Source organism: Neopelma chrysocephalum, unplaced genomic scaffold, assembly GCF_003984885.1.
Source record: "Neopelma chrysocephalum unplaced genomic scaffold, ASM398488v2 Primary Assembly neopelma1_69, whole genome shotgun sequence".
In the NCBI taxonomy this organism is placed as follows: Eukaryota; Metazoa; Chordata; class Aves; order Passeriformes; family Pipridae; genus Neopelma; species Neopelma chrysocephalum.
Window position 1 is genome coordinate 10,125,641 of NW_020897729.1, and position 17,320 is coordinate 10,142,960.

The 17,320-nt window shown below is 42.9% G+C and overlaps 2 long non-coding RNA genes across 3 annotated transcripts; both read right to left on the bottom strand.

Moving 5' to 3' along the window:
• Positions 1–4,687: 4,687 nt before the first annotated feature.
• On the bottom strand, positions 4,688–16,776 carry LOC113968766. 2 transcript variants are annotated; one of them, XR_003534647.1, is made up of 6 exons: positions 16,626–16,776; positions 16,292–16,432; positions 15,885–16,007; positions 7,984–8,093; positions 6,306–6,411; positions 4,688–5,445 (listed from the first exon to the last, which is right to left on the bottom strand). It is a non-coding gene; the product is annotated as an uncharacterized LOC113968766 (long non-coding RNA). The 2 variants fall into 2 exon arrangements; XR_003534646.1 differs by having other exon boundaries at positions 15,885–16,432.
• On the bottom strand, positions 8,872–12,117 carry LOC113968767. The gene is made up of 3 exons (XR_003534648.1): positions 11,898–12,117; positions 11,681–11,741; positions 8,872–8,933 (listed from the first exon to the last, which is right to left on the bottom strand). It is a non-coding gene; the product is annotated as an uncharacterized LOC113968767 (long non-coding RNA).
• Positions 16,777–17,320: the final 544 nt, after the last annotated feature.

The following is a 17,320-nucleotide window of genomic DNA, read 5'->3' on the forward strand; positions in this document are numbered from 1 at the left end:
CTTTTATTCCCAAGGGCCCAGAAAGGTTTCCCAGCCTCTGTCCCCTTCCCTGAGAGTGGAAAGAGACACTGCACAGCCTCTGTAAATCCCATTTCCATCCCAGTGCCTCCACTTGGATGCAGGAATGGCTGTGCTGCCCATCACCATCCTCAGCCCTCCCCCAAGAAAATCCCTCTCAGGGTAATTAGAGTCGCCTGGAATTTTTATTTTTCCAGGCAGGAATCAGAGGGATGCAAAAGGAGTTGAAAAATTGTAGCTTTGCAGAGAAAAATTCTGGATTTATAACAATGAACTGCTCAGGAATTAAAATCAAGTTTCCTGGAAAGGCACAGCTGAGATAAATTAAAAAGCTGGGAAAGCTGAAGGGTTCATCTTGAGATGTTCATAAAATTTTACAAGGAGATTTTCAATATTCAACATTCGAGCTAAATGTTAAAAGAAAAAAAAAGACAGAAAACTAAAGCAGAGTTTGGTTTTTTAGTGGGGATTAAAGCAAATGTTTCCCAAAGGCCCAGAAAAGGTTACCCAGCCTCTGGCTCCTTCCCTGAGAGTGTGGTAAACCTCTGCAGGAAAAAAATCCATTTATTAAACATGATATGAATTAAGGGATGATCATTGCTTTCTCTGATGTGGAGAACTCTGAAGATCTCAACCATATGTTTGGGTTTCCCTCCCTCCCAGAACTCAACAGTAAAACCTTCCCTAATTTACAGGGACTAATAAAAATGCATAATTGTTGTTCATAATTGTCGGGAAGTTACAGCCCCAATCAAATTTACAGCACCATCGGATCACCGAGGAGCAATTTTTTGGGGCTGGCATTTCCACTTTTAAAGTCACATTTCCCATCGTTGAGTGTGTTTTTATTGTAATGGATGAGCCTGTCATAACTCACTGGAATGGGAAATCACTCCCCTTCTTGTTTCCTCTATTTCCGAGTTAAATTTTTGTTTGAGATCAAATCACGACTTTATTATTCGAAGCCTGATTTATTTAAAGCAGGCAGAGGTGAATGTTTGGCTTTTTTATCCTGCATTTTGAGGGAAATTGAGTTGTTTTTCGTGTCACCTTCCCTCGGCACGAGGCAGAGCTTTTGCCTTCTTTTTCTCAAGAGGAGAGATTTTGAACTTACCTTTTAAAAACCCTCTGTAGCTGCATTTCCCCCTTCCAAGCGTGTTTAGTTTCCAGCTCACACGAGTTCTGTAGCTTTATATTAAGGACAAGAGGGGAATGGGAGACCTGCCCCTTCCCAGGAGCATTTCTGTGAATAAACACTTGATTTCTCTGCCCTTCCCCAGCCCAGGGACCTGCTCAGAGCTGCGACAGAAACAGGACAGGATAATATAGAAAATAATGGACAAGGCAACATGGACAAGAAAATAGAGGAAAATTCAGATTACAAACGTGTATTAACAGCAAAATAAACCACAGAAACTTGCAGGAATGTTAGAAGTGTGTAGCATTATGGCCTTAGATATGGTTTGTGTCTTGGGATGGATTTTTGTCCCATCTAGGGACACCCCACCTCCAGCTCTGGGGTTCCCTTTCCCTTCGTGTGGTTTCTCCTGCTTTTCTAATGAAATCCTTCACTGAAGTGTTCCCGTGGCATAGGGAATGTCCAGACTGGGCTCCTGCTCCGTCCATGGGATCCAAGTGCCACCTTGTGTTCACAAAATGCATTTCAGGGAGCTTTTCCCTCCGGCATCCATCGAAACCACAGCTCCCGCATTCCATGGAAACGCTCAGAGAGGTGTTCGGGTCTTTTAACACTGAATTAATCGCATATTAAAATGCCAGCAAAGTTATTTAATAATAAATACAGCTGCAGCTTTATAAACGTGATTTTTTACACAATAAATTCTCTGTGCTTACCCAGCCTCTGTAAATCCCATTTCCATCCCAGTGCCTCCACTTGGATGCAGGAATGGCTGTGCTGCCCATCACCATCCTCAGCCCTCCCCCAAGAAAATCCCTCTCAGGGTAATTAGAGTCGCCTGGAATTTTTATTTTTCCAGGCAGGATTCAGAGGGACTCAAAAGGAGTTGAAAATTATAGATTTGCAGAGAAAAATTGTGGGTTGATAACAATGAACTGCTCAGGAATTAAAATCAAGTTTCCTGGAAAGGCACAGCTGAGATAAATTAAAAAGCTGGGAAAGCTGAAGGGTTCATCTTGAGATGTTCATAAAATTTTACAAGATTTTCAATATTCAATGCCTTGGAACATTTACAGTCCTAGAACAGCCCAGAATCTTGGAAGATCACCTGGTCCAACCTGACCTGGGATATTTTTGTTGCAGGAGGAATAAGGTACAAGATTCCCTCCTGCTATAAAACTAATTTTACAGGCTTGATAATTCATTTTTAACTGTTGAAAGCGACAGTTTATTTAACTGGAACTTTATAAAGCAGAAAACTTGAGAAAGTTTTAAGTGTAGAAACCTCGTTCTGTATTAAATTCCATTATTTGGATGAGGCTGAGTTTAGATTTGAGTTTAAAAAACACCTCATAATGATTTCTAATAAAAATATTGAAATATATCTTTTTTTTTCACTGGAAACACTGTTCATCCTATATTTCAGGGCTATTAGGGGTTCAAAAAATGATGCACCATGAGTGAGATTTGGACTGTGTTCAGTCCCATGAATTGTTATTCTTTGTTTTTCACTGTTATCCTTTGCCAAAACCATGGTCATAATTCCCTTTGATGAGTTTTCTGTGCTCCCTCCCATTCTCCAACACAGCTTCTAATGGGTTGTGTCAGTCAGTCCATGCTCAAGTTTAAAAGCCATTTTCTGTAGCCAAAGCACAACACAAAAACATTCCCATGCTGAGCCGAGCACAAGAAAAACACAGCCCAAGGAACTTTATAACAGAGAGCTGTGCTCCAAAATCCTTATTTTTATATTTAACTAGGGCTTCATAATGTCATTAAAAATTGAGGTCAAGCACACGATGTCCAAAGGTTCTCAAGTAACACAAGGATAAAATTCTCTGCCAGGAATTGATGTCCACCAGTGGGTAGCAGCAGGTAGCAGATAATTGAAAAGTGGCTTATCTCTAATTACTCTGCTCTATCCTCCTTACAGCCACATTAGGGGGAGTACACAAGAGCCACACTTAAATACTGGCGAGCCTGATGTAAAAAAGAACATTTGGAAACGGTGATACTCTTATTTTAATCCATGTTTTGCAGAAGCTGCTCTGCAAAATCCTGTTTCTTATGCTGCATCCGTGATGTTCTCTGAGCCACACACAGCACTGCACGTTCCCTGATGTTGCTGCCTCAAATACAGACTTTAATTCAACTTCACCTTTTCTCTTTTTTTTGCTTCTACTTTCTGAGCTGGAGTCTTTCTATTTTCCCTGCGAATAAAAGCGGGTTTATGGCTCGAGGTATTGCTGGTTATGAGTAACCCCGAGATGCTCTAAAACTCCAAAAAAGACTATTCTGGGCCTTTCTGTGAATGTCTTTGGAGCTGAGGACATTCTGATCCATCAGCAGCAGATGGCCCTTAGCTACAGAAGTAATTCCAACACACGGTTTCACATTTCATTATTGCAAAGTTCAAGTCTAAGAAATTGCTTTTTTCCTTGTTAGGCAGAGCTATAACTTCTCCTCAACCACTGTAGCCCCAAGACCAACAATATATCACTTCATTACAGCTGCTCCTTCCTTCCCCAGCTTTCCAGAACACTCTGCCCACGACAACAGCAGCATTTTAATGTTGTTGTGGCTTTTCTGTGGTGGGGGCAGCTCCTGTTTGCCAAAAAAAAATACACCCAAGATTATGGAATCACTGAAAGGTTTGGGTTTACTTTGCAGCCTTTCCTCCACTTCCTTTGACCAGGTTTTTAGTTCTGACTTCAGGGTCCTAAACTTTTATCCATACTGATGATTCACTAGGAAAAAGTGGGTTTTAAACATTATCATTGGTCACCATTTCATTAAGGCCTGAGGTTTTTGTTAAATTTTGATAAGGGATAAAAAAATCACAGACTCACAGAATGGTTTGGGTTGGAAGGACCTTAAAGCCCATCCAGTGCCACCCCCTGCCATGGGCAGGGACACCTTCCACTAGCCCAGGTTGCTCCAAGCCCCATCCAACCTGGCCTTGGACACTTCCAGGAGTGGGGCAGGCACAGATTTTCTGGGAAGATGTGTAAGATGATGTGGGACATCCATCAGGAAAGCGCCTTGTGAGCAGCACACAGAGCCCTTCACCCTGCAAATGCTTAGAAAGAAAATAAGAATATTTTCAGACTTTTGCAATAAGTTGTACAGCTTTTTGGGGAAAAAAAAAAGAAAAGAATCATCAGCAAACAAAAGGTCAGCTCAGAAAACCCCCACTAAGGCAGCTCTGCTGTTCTCCACAGCACTTAGGTGGGTGTTTCATCTGGAGGGAAGAAACTGCCTCACTTAGAGCACATCCCTCCTTCCTTCAGCATCTCCCAGACCATCCTCCAGCCAGAGCTTCCCCAGGAAGCTCCTCAGAGACCTCCCACCCTCTGGAGTAGCCCTGACTCAGCTCCTCTGCCCTCCTGGGTGCCAGCACTGGGTGTCCCCCCCCCCCTCTGCAGAGATTTCCCTTCCCTCACCGAGGGAAAGCTCCCAGGAGAGGAGAATCCCAATTAAACGTGGCTTTTCTGCAGTGGATCAGTTTGAACATAACCTTTTCCAGCTCAGCAGGAGCTCAGAAGTGCCTTTTCTCAGGCTGCAAAATGAGGACAAACTTTCCTTTTGACGCTTGCTGAGCAAAGACAAGAGAGGGGCTGGAAACCCTTTGGGGTTTTGGACTAATATTTTCCTCCAGAACTTCATTTTATGGCAGCCCCACTGCCTTGTGCTTCTGTTGATCACACCTGGTAGCATGAATAAACAGATTTTTCCCATCTATCTATCTATATATAAGTTCCTAGATCAGTATCTCTTGATTTATATTGTGATATGGATTTAACACTGACCCATGTGAAGGTATAAAAGAGCCTCAGTGGATTTAAGTGCTGTTTTCTGAGCTAAAAAGGGATTAATCACGGGTCAGAAGAGCATTCCCATATGGAGACACTGCTTTCCTTTAATTAAGTACTAATAGTCATAGAAATATGGTTATTATAGATCCCAAAAAGTAACACCAACCTGAGAAAGGGACTGTGCAGTTGTGCCAAATACAAAACATTCCCAGCCTCCAACAGGCTTCAGCAGAACATCATTTTCCTTGGAAGTGTCCCAGGCCAGGTTGGAGCACTCTGGGATAGTGGAAGGAGTTTCTGCCCATGGCAGGGGGTGGAACTGGATGAGCTTTAAGGTCCCTTCCAGTCATTCTGGATTCTCTAATTTTCCCTGTGGTCCCCATTCCAAAGAGACTTCTGAGCCCCCTTTCTGGGCCCACCCCAGGAATAATTTTGTGGTAGTTGATAAATTCTGCAGTTCGGTGGAAGTTGGGCCTGTGGAGAGAAGAAGGAGAGGAATGAAACCCCATTTTAACCCAGGGATAATTCAGCTCTGCTTCAACACAACTTTGTGGCAGTGACAGAGAGGGGAAAAAACTCAGAGAGTGGAAAACAAGATCATAGAACGCTGCTGAGTTAGCAGGAGCATAAAGCAAAACAAGATAACTGATTTTCCAATTGCATTTAATTCGGGGAGTTTAAGACTTAAATAAAGAGAAAATCGTGGAAACTTATTGGAGCCAGAACCCATTAGGAGGCTCTAACACTATATTAGTTTAAAGGGATTCTGTCAAGTGCATTTTGAGAGTTTTAAATTTTTTTCCCCTGTAATTAATGCCCCTGCAACATTAGTTCCACTGCCTTTGAAGCTGGAAAATAGTGTTTGCTTTCTTATCTTCGCCCCCATTGAACCTTCCTCGTGTCTCCCCTGGAGATATCACACTGTGGGCTCGTGATTTGCTTATTGGGCACCAGTGTGTCCAAGGATACTCCTTATTCCCATTTCCCACGGATGTGTGTGATGCTTTATAACCCTCTCCTGGGTTTTAAACGCTGGCAGGCAGCAAACAAAAATTAATCTGGTGTTTTTAGAGACGCGAAGCAACGCTTTGGGTTCTGTTTGTGTGAAATGTCTTTTAGCCCTATTGGAAAAAGTGTTAATACCAATAAATTCTGCCTGTGGTGAATGGAAAATATGGGTTGATTGATTGATCCTAATTTTCCTTTTATTAAGCAAACCATCAGTGCAGTTGTTGATGGGATACAGAGAATTAAGGAGCAGCTTAAGGAGCCTGACTTCAATAAATTCCCATGCAAAATTCCTTCATCTGGGGAAATTGTGATTTATTAAATACCTGCCCCACACACAGGAAAGCTGCTGGTTCCCAACTGATGGACTTAGATGTGTCCAAGCAGCAACCCAGGGGATTCCAGCCAGTTTTCCAGAGGCTGGGACCAAGCCTTGGAGTTAAACAGGGGTACAAATAAGTTTTGCAGTAATTAGCATTTCCAAATGGCAGGGGGAATTGCTGCCTGGAATGGTGTGTTATCACTCTGCTGGTTTGAACATTGCTTCAGGGAAAAATAAACACCTCCTCCTAGAAGAATGCAATGTGGACACTAAGTTTGATTCCCTCATTTTTGCCACGGATTTGGAGGTCCCTTCAGTGCCTGATTTACCTGAGGAAGTGCAAAACTCTGTTGACAGAAGTTTTCCTTTCCTCACCATCCTCCCACCAGGGATATTTCATTTCTTGTCCTACAAGGAGCACACTGGGAGTCTCTGGGATCACTGTGGATTCCTGCTGCCCTGACACACCAGAATAACCTGTGTTTGCAGCACCAGATTTAATTATTCAGACAGCAAAACAACCTAGAATATCCATGGCCACTGTGAGATGAAGCAGAAAAGCCACTGGTGCTTTGTGTGCTCGTTCCTGGGCCCACTGGAACAGAGGATCCAGGAGAATTCTAATCCTATTTATACTTAGGATGCTTTTATGGTACTTAAAGAATTAAAAAAATGCTCTGCCAGAAGTTCCTACAATTTATCTTCAGTAGATTTTAATATCATTTATTTTATAACATCAGTTCCTACAGACATCACTCTCCAGCAAAATTACTTTGGATGATTTTAAACCTCTTTATTCTTCTGGTGATCATTTATTATCCACTGCACATTTTTAGAAAGCCCTCTCAATTAGAGCTTGTTTTATGCTCTACCTGCAATATTTTAAAATGGTTTTTGTGCCCCAAACATCTGAGAGGTTCCTTCAAGCAACATATTCCTGAAATATCATCCCCAATATTGGCCAGTTTATTGTCTGTTTGAACCACTGGAGTCAACTGGGCTCCACGTGAGCTCCCTGCCTAAATCCATCCCCATGGATTCCACTCCCTGGGCTAATTCTAATTATTTTTGAAAGCCAGTTTTTAAACACTGGCATCTTAAGGAGCATTTTAAGGAACTTTTTGCACAGGGTCATACGTGGCCTCAGCGTTTGCTTTAAGCTAAAAAACGAGATGTCTTCACCAGAGAATATTTTTCCCAGCAAAACTCCAGCTTCCTCCTTCCTCTGCTCTTCAGAACTGATGTTGTCAGCTTTGTGCTTTAAGTAAGAGACAGAGTTTATTGGTTCAAGGGACTTCAAAAAGAGCAGAGGAGCATCTTTAATAACACGCAAAAATTACAAGTTCTCCCAGAAATGACAGGCTCAGATTTTTCAGCCACACAGAGGAAATTCTGCTTCTACTTCGGCTGCTTTTATTCCTTCCTGAGCCTTGACACTGCCTAAATTCACCAAAAATCAACCACCATCTTCCAAACCTGAGGCCAAAAACGTCCCTGCCCGAAGGAATGAGACGCTTGGGGACAATTTGACCCTGGAGATTGTGAATATGCAGGTGAGGAAAAGACACGAGCCTCTCTTTTCAAAAATTTCCCTTTTTCCACCTTAGAATTCAGCCATTTTAAGAAATTTAAAATAGTTGGGTTTATATAGGTGCTTTCATTGCAACACATCATAAACTCACCTTTGTTTTGTCCCATTTAGGGGTTGTAAGTCCTCACAGAGCTTCCTAGGGATGGTGACATGAAAATTGGGTTGTGCTGTTTAATTACCACAATTTTAGCACCTGAAAAGCTGGGTAAGGGAACAACATTCTGGATTTGCATGTGACTTGTATTTTGAAGGGAATTTATCTTTTGTTTTACAGGTGAAAAACCCATTTATGTGGAATTAAACACCTACCTCCCACCAACAGGTAAATGCAACTGAGGAAAAGCCATGGGCCTCTCTTTTCAAAACTTTCCATTTTTCCACCTTAGAATTCAGCCATTTTAAGAAATTTAAAGATAATTGGATCTATACAGGTGTTTTCATTGCAACACATCACAAACTCACCTTTACTTTGTCTCATCTCGAGGTTTCAAGTCCTCACAGAGCTTCCTAGGGATGGTGAGCAGGAAAGGCTCAGTGTGGCCATTCACAGGCTGTCTGGAAATCCTCCCCTAGCACAAGAACTGGGAAAGATCCTAAATATTAAATGTGGGGGTTGGGCAGTGCCTAAAACAGGTATTTGGTTGCCTTTATTATTTGCCTTTCATAATAAAAATAATAATAATAACAACAATTTTTATTTAGAAACAACTTATTCTGCATTCTCCCAGACTTTCAGCCCTCATGTAAATTAGGATTTTGCATCTCAACCCATCAAGCAACGAGCAGTTTGATCTGTGGCAGTGCTTAAATTCAAGGTACTGCTTCCACTACTCCCCAGATGAGGGGTGATGATAGACATGACCACGATGACCTTTAATTTCCAGCCCCAAAACAGTCTCTACCAGTCAAGTTGCTGAGGTTGCTGCAGCAAATAAAGAGATCAACTCCTCCATCAGGGCAGGGAACACCCTGCCCTGCACCAAGACAGCAATTTTCTGCCAGCAAAACCAGAGGACAAGACCCACAAGTCAGTGAAAGGTGCTAAAAAGGCCAAAAAGTGAAAGGGTTAAAACTCAGTCTACCCCAAAAATCCATTTTCCTGCCCCTGTTGCTCAGGTCACAGCTTAGAGTAATTCAAAAATCTCCATGTGCCTCACCTTCAGGAGATTCTCAAGCCCTGGCAAGTACAATTCTGTTGTCAACAAAATGTTATTCAAACAGAAACTCGAGGACATTGGGATGTGCTTGATTTTTCGTAATTTTGGGCTAAAATGGCAGGTTTTCTGTGCACATGAACATCCCATTGAATATTTAAAAAAAAACCCAAACTCGTGAGTTGAATATTTTTAAAAAATCTCACAAATATTGTCATCAACTTAGTGGATTTAAAATCCACTATTTCCTTCCCAGCTCGTGAAAATAATTTCCATTTATCTTCCAGAAAGAGCTCTGATTTGAAGCTGATTCTGTGTGCAAGAGCACATCTGGAGTGTTTGGAAATGTGCTGAGTGCTGCCAGAATTAAATAGCCTCGGAAAACCCTCGATTCAATCCCTCCAGCTGGGATCCCTGAGTTTGTTCCATCCCCAAAAACCAGGATTGTTTGATCCCCCTCTCAGCCGAGGGAGGGAAGGGAGAAGTGAAAGAACTCTGATTTTTGAGGCTGAAGGGACAAACCTACACCTTTGGGTTTGTTTTGTCAGGTGGCTGCCGCTGGAAAATGAATGTTTTTCTGAAAAAAGAGTGGATAATGAAAGAAATTAAGGGAAAAAGACAAGAAAAATTATAAGAAGCCTCCTACAAGGATCATGTTCTCCTGAAATTAAGAATAAACCACCATTATCTCCACTGCCCTAAATAAAATCTAAAATAACACACACCTGAGTAAAACTAATGCATTTTCACCATTCTTTGCTTGTTTTATGCTTTCTCTGCAACAGTTCTCTGCATTTATTCCCCAGTAATACCCAGGTGCCATTCCACACACACAGGTATGATTCCATAACTTCAAAACTATTCCTAACACAACTGATTCTGTGTTATACTGGGAATTACAGAAATATCTGGAGAGGAACTGAGAGGCAGCTCCACTTCTCAAACAAAGCAAGGGCTGATTCCTGCCTCCAAGAGCTTATTTACACAGCCTGTTCTAAATTATCCTACAAACAGCCCCACTCTCATCAACTTACCTCATTAATCCTGGCTTGTTAATTAATTCCCCTGTTCCTCAGGGTAAAAGTTATCCAATCTATTGGCTTTGGGAGATGGTTTTCCTTCTGGAACCTGCCCTTGGCTCCTGCTTTGGGTCCTGGAAGTGTCCAAGGCCAGGGCTTGGATCAACCTGGGAGAGTGGAAGGTGTCCCTGCCCATGGGATGAGCTTTGAGGTCCCTTCTAACCCAAACCATTCTATAAATTTTATCCCTTATCAAAACTTAACAAAACCTCAAGCTTTAGCAAAATGGTGAAGAATTATTACTGTTTAAAAGCTATTTTTTAGCAGTAAATCATTAACATGGATAAAAGTCATCGGGATGTTAAGTCAGAACTAAAAGCCTGGTAAAGGGAAGTGGAGGAAAAGCAAAAAAGTAAAGCAAAAAACCCAAAATATTCCACTTGAGCATCTGGCAAAAGCCAGCAAAATATAACCAGGTATCTCAGAGCATCCTGTACAAAATAAAACACCACAAAAAAACACTTCTGAGCTGCGGTTTTATTGGAAAAATCTTCAGGAAAGTTTGGTACTCTCAGCTCAGCTGCTGCTCTCCTGGAGGTGCCAACAGGAGCCACCATAACCCCCTGGGGAGGCCAAATCCTCACTGAAATGCTCATCCAGGAAAACAAAGGTGTTAATTACAGATCCCACAGCACATCCCAGGGGTTATAAAACCCAGGAACAGCTGATTTCGGTGTCAGTGGGAAGCCAGCAAAGAGCAGCTCCAAAGATAGAGCAGAGATAAAAGTCCCCAGAGGATGCAAAAATCAGGGAGTATCAGATCTTTGGCAAAGAGAAGACAGCAAGTCCCACCTACCTCTAAGAAAAAAGGGCTGCTCCCAAGCTTTTTAATTACTCCAATGATCATCTTAATGCAAATTCACCTGCTGCCAAGCTATTCTGTGCCAGCCATTGAAGACACATTTAAAAGTGAGCTGCAGTTTATTTCTTAGACTTGCAGAAAGTAACTAAGTTGTTGGTCTGGTAAACATTCAAATAAAAATTTAAAAAAAAAAACAAAACAACAACAACAAGAACCAAAAAACCACAAAAACAAAAACAAAAAAAAAAAAAGCAGATTGCAATTTATTCCTAAAGTTGCAGCAGAATTCAACCCCCCTGGGGGCTGTTCAAAGCCTGGCAACTCCAGGGCGGCCTCGAGCCTGGCTGGGCATTAAAACAAGTGACTGGAAAAGTTTGAAGGAAGTAAACAATTTTTACAAAAACAGCTGCTTTGTCATTTCTCTCAAGTCTTTGGGAACCAGGGAAGAGCTGAATCACCAGGTGCCAAACTCCAGAGCTGAGCCTGGCACAGCAGATTGCAAATATCCAAAGATTTCACTTTTTCTGCACCGTTGCCACCGAAGCTGATCATGAGAAAGGATTAATAATTAAGGGTAATTATCTGACTGAACACTTTTGAATATGCTGAAGTCAGGCTGGTGTTTGTTCATGAGTAGCTTGTGGCTCTTCCTTTCTGGATTGTGCTGTGGGAAGGCAGGGAAAGGGGAGAGGAGGGAATGGCCTGTGCCAACCTTATCATTTGGACTTGTTTTGACTGGACACTTCATCTTACCTCTCCTGAATGCCACATTCTTCTTCTCCGTGTGCCTCTTTCCCTTGGCTGCCCACCAGTCCTGAATGCCAGGGATCACAGGCACGGAAAAAACACTTAATTCCTAATTAAAGAGTCATTTGGCAACGCGTGCTGTAATTTCGTTGCCTCGGTTCTCTCCTTCCTATACACTGGCAAGGAGTTTTGCTGAATAAATCTCAACCAAGGAATGACAAACCTGCTAAAATAAAGCTTTGATTTGTGACCTTTATGTTAAAAAGATTCCCTCTCTTTCCAGGTTTGGTGTTAAAAAACGTTTTGTGAAAGGCTGATTGGAAATGGACACCTGGAATAGAGAAATATCTCAGGATATATCCAGTGAGGATCAAAGAGTGTGGAGTTGGGACCAGGTGGAGGGTTTTTCACCAAACCTCAGCATCATGGAATCATTTAGGTTGGAAAAGCCCTCTGAGATCATCAAATGCAACCGTTTCACCAGCACTGCCAAGGCCACCACTGACCCATGTCCCCAAGTGCCACATCCACATGGTTTTTAAATCCCTCCAGGGACGGGGATCCACCCCTGCCCTGGGCAGCTGTGCCAGGGCTGGACAACATTTTCCATGAGGAATTTTTCTTTCTTTTCCAACCTGATCCTCCCCTGGCACAGCTTGAGGCTGTTCCCTCTCCTCCTGTCCCTTGTTCCCTGGGAGCAGAGCCCGACCCACCCTGGATCCCCCCTCCTGTCAGGGGGTTGCAGAGAGCAAGAAAGTCCCCCCTGAGCCTCCTTTTCTCCAGTCTGAGCCCCCCCAGCTCCCTCAGCTGCTCCAGCTGCTCCAGCCCCTTCCCTGAACACGCTCCAGCCTCTCCATGTCCTTGTTGTGAGGGTCCCAAAACTTCCCCCGGGACTGGAGGTGCCCCAGCAGCGCCCAGGGTGACAATCACTGTCCTGGCCCTGCTGCCACACCATTGCTGACACAGATATCCTGGCAAATAGGTTTGTCTAAAGCCCTTCACTTCCCAGATCCTGAATTCCTGATGTTATTCCTGCTGGGTGTTTGAGCTTGGAGCTGCTGTGACACTCTCAGGCCCGTGCTGTGACTCCTGGGGATGGTCCCGAGCAGGGATAAGGGTTGGACTGGGTGATCCTTGTGGGTCCCTTCCAACTGGGCAGATTCTGTGACTTTGAGTGCATCCCTGTCAAAATTTCAACTCTCCCTTTTTTCCTGAGTTTTCACACACCTCTGGCAGCCTCAGTGACTTTGCCACTGCCTTTTAGGGCAGACTTTCCTCCTCATAAACCACAAACCCTCCCGAAATACCTGAGTGCACAGTTTCAGTGCAGCTCCAACACGAATTATTTGTCCCAGAAACAATGAGCTGCAGCTGCATTTGTGGGTGAATCTCTGTGTGCACTCAGAGAACAGGCTGGAGGTGTGAATGTTTTAACAGCTGAGCTCTTACAAAACATTTAGCACCCATCGGTGTGTGATCCAGGTCCCTTCTGTTGTCTTCCATCACCTTTCTGCTACATTTTGTTCTCATTGTGTCCTGTAGGTGGGTTTAATCCACTTAAATGTGTTACTTAAATCTGTTTCCCAGCAGCCTGCTAAAGGAGCCATAGACTTCACAATAAGGTCAGTTATTATTTCAAAAGTACCTTTAAACACGTGTAATATAATAAAAACCATGATATTGCTATCCCAGTTTACTTCCACCTTCTTTACTCACACAGAAATCATTTATACCCTCTGTTAAATGCCAAATACTTTTAGATAAGGGGGGGAAAAAAACAACTGAGGGAAAAACAAGTAACTTCTGCTCCTTATGCCACTGTACATTGCTTTCTTGCCCGGAGAATTTCCAATATCCAAGCAATAATTTCAGCCCAAATTGGCCCAGTGGGGTCACCAATCCTCTTTAAGAGGCACCTTTCCCCAGGAGGGGGGCCAGTAGGTTTTATTGCTCTCTGTCTCTGGCTGAGCCTCGTGTAAATTATGGGATAAAAGCAGATGGCAGAACTCTTTCTAGACATGGTTGAAAAAATTGGGCTTGCTTAGAATAGTCCCTGGGGCCCTTTCTCGGAACATTCCTCTGCAAGGAGAAACAATTATTTTACTTTTGGCTGCTGTTGTCTCCTGCTGAGGGAATTCTTGTGCAGCAATGATGAACTCTGTGAAGGGTGAAAGGGATGGTGCTGCTGGTTCAGGATATTCAGCAGGGAAGAGTTTTGGCTCCCGTGGACCTGGCAGGGGGTTTTTTCAGGCTGGAATCACACACTGCCTTGGGTTTGCTTAAAAGTGATGTTTTATGGTGTCACCTGGTGGAAGGAACCAGGGCACAGAGCTGCTGGGTGATGAAACCTTCTCAGCAGGTTGTTCTACATCACCCCAGGGGCACTCACAATTCATTTTCTACCCTTTATTAGCAAATTGTTTTTGCTGGTGCTCAGTTCTGTACCACCAGGCCCTGCTAATTCAGTTTAGCACCACATCTGCCCAATCCACTCGTGGATTTGCCCAGTTTCCAAGTCAAACAGGAGCTATTTTACATCTGCCCTCAGCATCCATGGGACATCATAATAACCCAAAAGCATTCCCTGCATGGTTTGACCCACAGAAACAAGGAGGATTCTTTCTAATTTCTCTGGTGGGAGCTGCCTCTGTCCCAAAATCCATGTATCCATCAAGGAAAGAGATGCACAGAGGTGCTCCTTGGCTTGGGGTGAGATCACAAAACCAACCAGTTTGGAAAAGACCTCTGAGCTCACACCACTTTGCCTACTAGACCATGGCACTGAGTTAAACAGTCTCTCCCTAAACACCTCAGACTAAAGCCCCAGATTTTAACCAAAAGAAGACAAATTACAGCAAATCCAGTCAGTGATGGAAGACAAGCAGCCACAAAGTAGTGCAGGAACTGGCAGCAGCTCTGCTTTCAATAACTGTGGTTCTGGGTCCAGCAGAAGGAGGAGTCATGTTCAGCTTAGATTTACCAAACCTGGTTTAGCAAAGCAAGATCAAGAGACTGTTTGTGACCTCAAACCTACCAATGGCTAAAGGCCAGGACTTTTCCACGGATTTGCTTTGGAAACGGAGCCATTGTGTTGCTAACTTGGTTATTTTGACATTTTTGCTGCTCTCAGATGATTTCTGAGCACTCCCAGCCCCTGCCATCTCCTCAACAGCAGCTCGTCTGTTCCTATTCCATAAAAAGAAGCCCTCATATAATTGAAGATTCTTATAATAACCTACCTCAGGCTTTAAGATTGTTCTAATATTCTGTTTCAGACTTCTCTTCTTTTCCAGCAGCCCCAAGTCACTTAAACTTTTAATCACTGCTCATGTTTTCCAGGGCTTGATCATTCCTGGGCCTCCCTCCTGGACTCTCAGTCCGTGCTCTGATTTATTAAAATAAGGCACTCCAACCTGATGGAAGGTGTTTAACACTCCCCTCCCCAGTGCCAAATGAGCCTCTCTGAGTGCTGAACTCCTTTTTTTCCTGAAAAACTGCTGGGAAGTTGCCCCTTTTTCCTGATTTGGAGGTATTTTAAAGGCCAAATCTCAAGCTTGCAAGCAAGGAATGTTTAGGCAAGAGTGACTCGTCCTGAAGAAAGTCACTGATTTGAGGGAATGAGGCTATTTGATGATAATGATTTATTATTATTATTGGATTAACGTGATTAAACTTTAAATTATTACCATTAAAGCAGCACATGAAGAAATATTGCAATTTTAGCTCGCTACGTTCAGCATGCACAGAGTTAACAGAGCAATGCAAAACTCAGCTGGACATTTTGTAGAGTTTCCAAAAAGCTCTCATTTGGCCTGAAGGCCTCATCCAACTTCATTTTATTGATTAAAAATCGTAGAAAAAAAAATCCCAGAATGATTTGGGTTGGAAGGGACCTTAAAGATCATCTAATTCCACCCCTGCCATGGGCAGGGACACTTTCCACTGTCCCAGGTTGCTCCAATCTGGCCTTGGACACTCCCAGGGATGGGGCAGCCACAGCTTCTCTGGGCAACCTGTGCCAGGGCCCCACCACCCTCTCAGCCAAGAATTCCTTCCTAATATCCAACATTTTTAGCTCTTTTTTAGCTCTGTCTTCTGGACTGGTGTGTTACCAGCTTGCCACAATTTTTACTACTATAAAACTTTTATAAATTATAAAACTATTCGCTAGTTTCATAAATTTAATGTTAGAAAAAAGAAGAAATCTTACCTGGAAATCCGTTTTTGGATTTTCTGTCCCCCGTAATAGAGAAGCTTCTCTAGTGCATTCACATTTCCTTTTAAGTGCAATTAATTCTGCTCAGGAATACCCTGTTTTCTGTGCTCCTGGGTGCTGATTAGAAAGAAGAGTCGACTGTTTGGAGTGAAGTGTTCAGGTTCCATGACCCCATTTCATGCCATTTATCACACGAGGAAAGGAAAGGAGAATGAAACAGGATCACTGAGTGGAACAGGCACTGCTCTGAAACACTTCCCTTCTCTCTGAGGTGCTGCTAATCCACCACCCAAACAATCAGTCAGGTTGTTTTCTTGCCTGTATTTCTTTTACTGAGATAGAAGTTGTGGCATTTAATAATGATAAAATTGCAATAACTTGGGAGGGAGAGAGGCAGTTACCCAAAACATTGAAATTAAGGGTGTGATGCTGTGAAGCTTGAAAATATCTGTAGTTTCTTCGTTATTATCCTTGAAAATATCTTTAGTTTCTTCATCATTATCCTTCAAATCTGGTGTAAGCCCCAGGATTTGTTGTGTCACCTGCATTAAGCACACAGATATCAGGGAAAGGTTGGAACCAAACCTCAGCTAAAGGCTCCATCCCATCCCCCCAAAAAACCCGAAATCCGCTATCCCGTCGCACCAGCAGGCACTGAACGTGTTCATCTCCCAAAAATAACCCCACTCAAATTCCTGGGAACACAAAAAAAATAAAGTTTGGATCTCTAATAACCTGCTGGAGCTCTTTTCCTACTTGCCATGATCTCAAATCCCAGGAAAACAAATCCTTTCTGAGCCCGTTGCCTTCGGTCACGATCTCCATGATTTAATTGAGAAGGAAAAGTTTCCCTCCACAATCAGGAGGCACCGAAGGTTTTGGACACAAGAAGAGCAAAATAGCTCAAGGATGATGTTGCTAAAACATCTGGGGAAGAGAAAATGTTAATAATTTAACAACTTGGGCTAAAAGGAGACCACAAACTCTGATTTTTAAACCGAGTCCAAACCAGAAACTGCTTTCCTTGAGTTCAACTCCTGCTGCAGAGACTCTTCTTGCCACAGCTTGGAAGCACCACCTCCAAAATTGTAACAGCAGTTTCAACATCCATGTCTGCAAAACGTGCATTATTCTTGGGAAAAAGAGCCAGTTCTTCTGGGATCCAAACCCCGGATTTTTGGGCTCACACATCTAAAACTTCACCTCGTCACATGACTGATGTCACCAGTGACACCAAAAGCCTAAAGGACTGAGATATTTATGATTTCAGGAGAGAGACCAATAGATGTTCTCACTGGAAACCCACTATTTATTTATTTTTTATTAAATAAGCCTTTAAAATCCAGGGGGAAGGGGCAGGTTTGCAACAATTTGCAGCAACGAGTTACTCATCTATTTTAAAAATTAATAAATAAGAAGTTGGATTATTT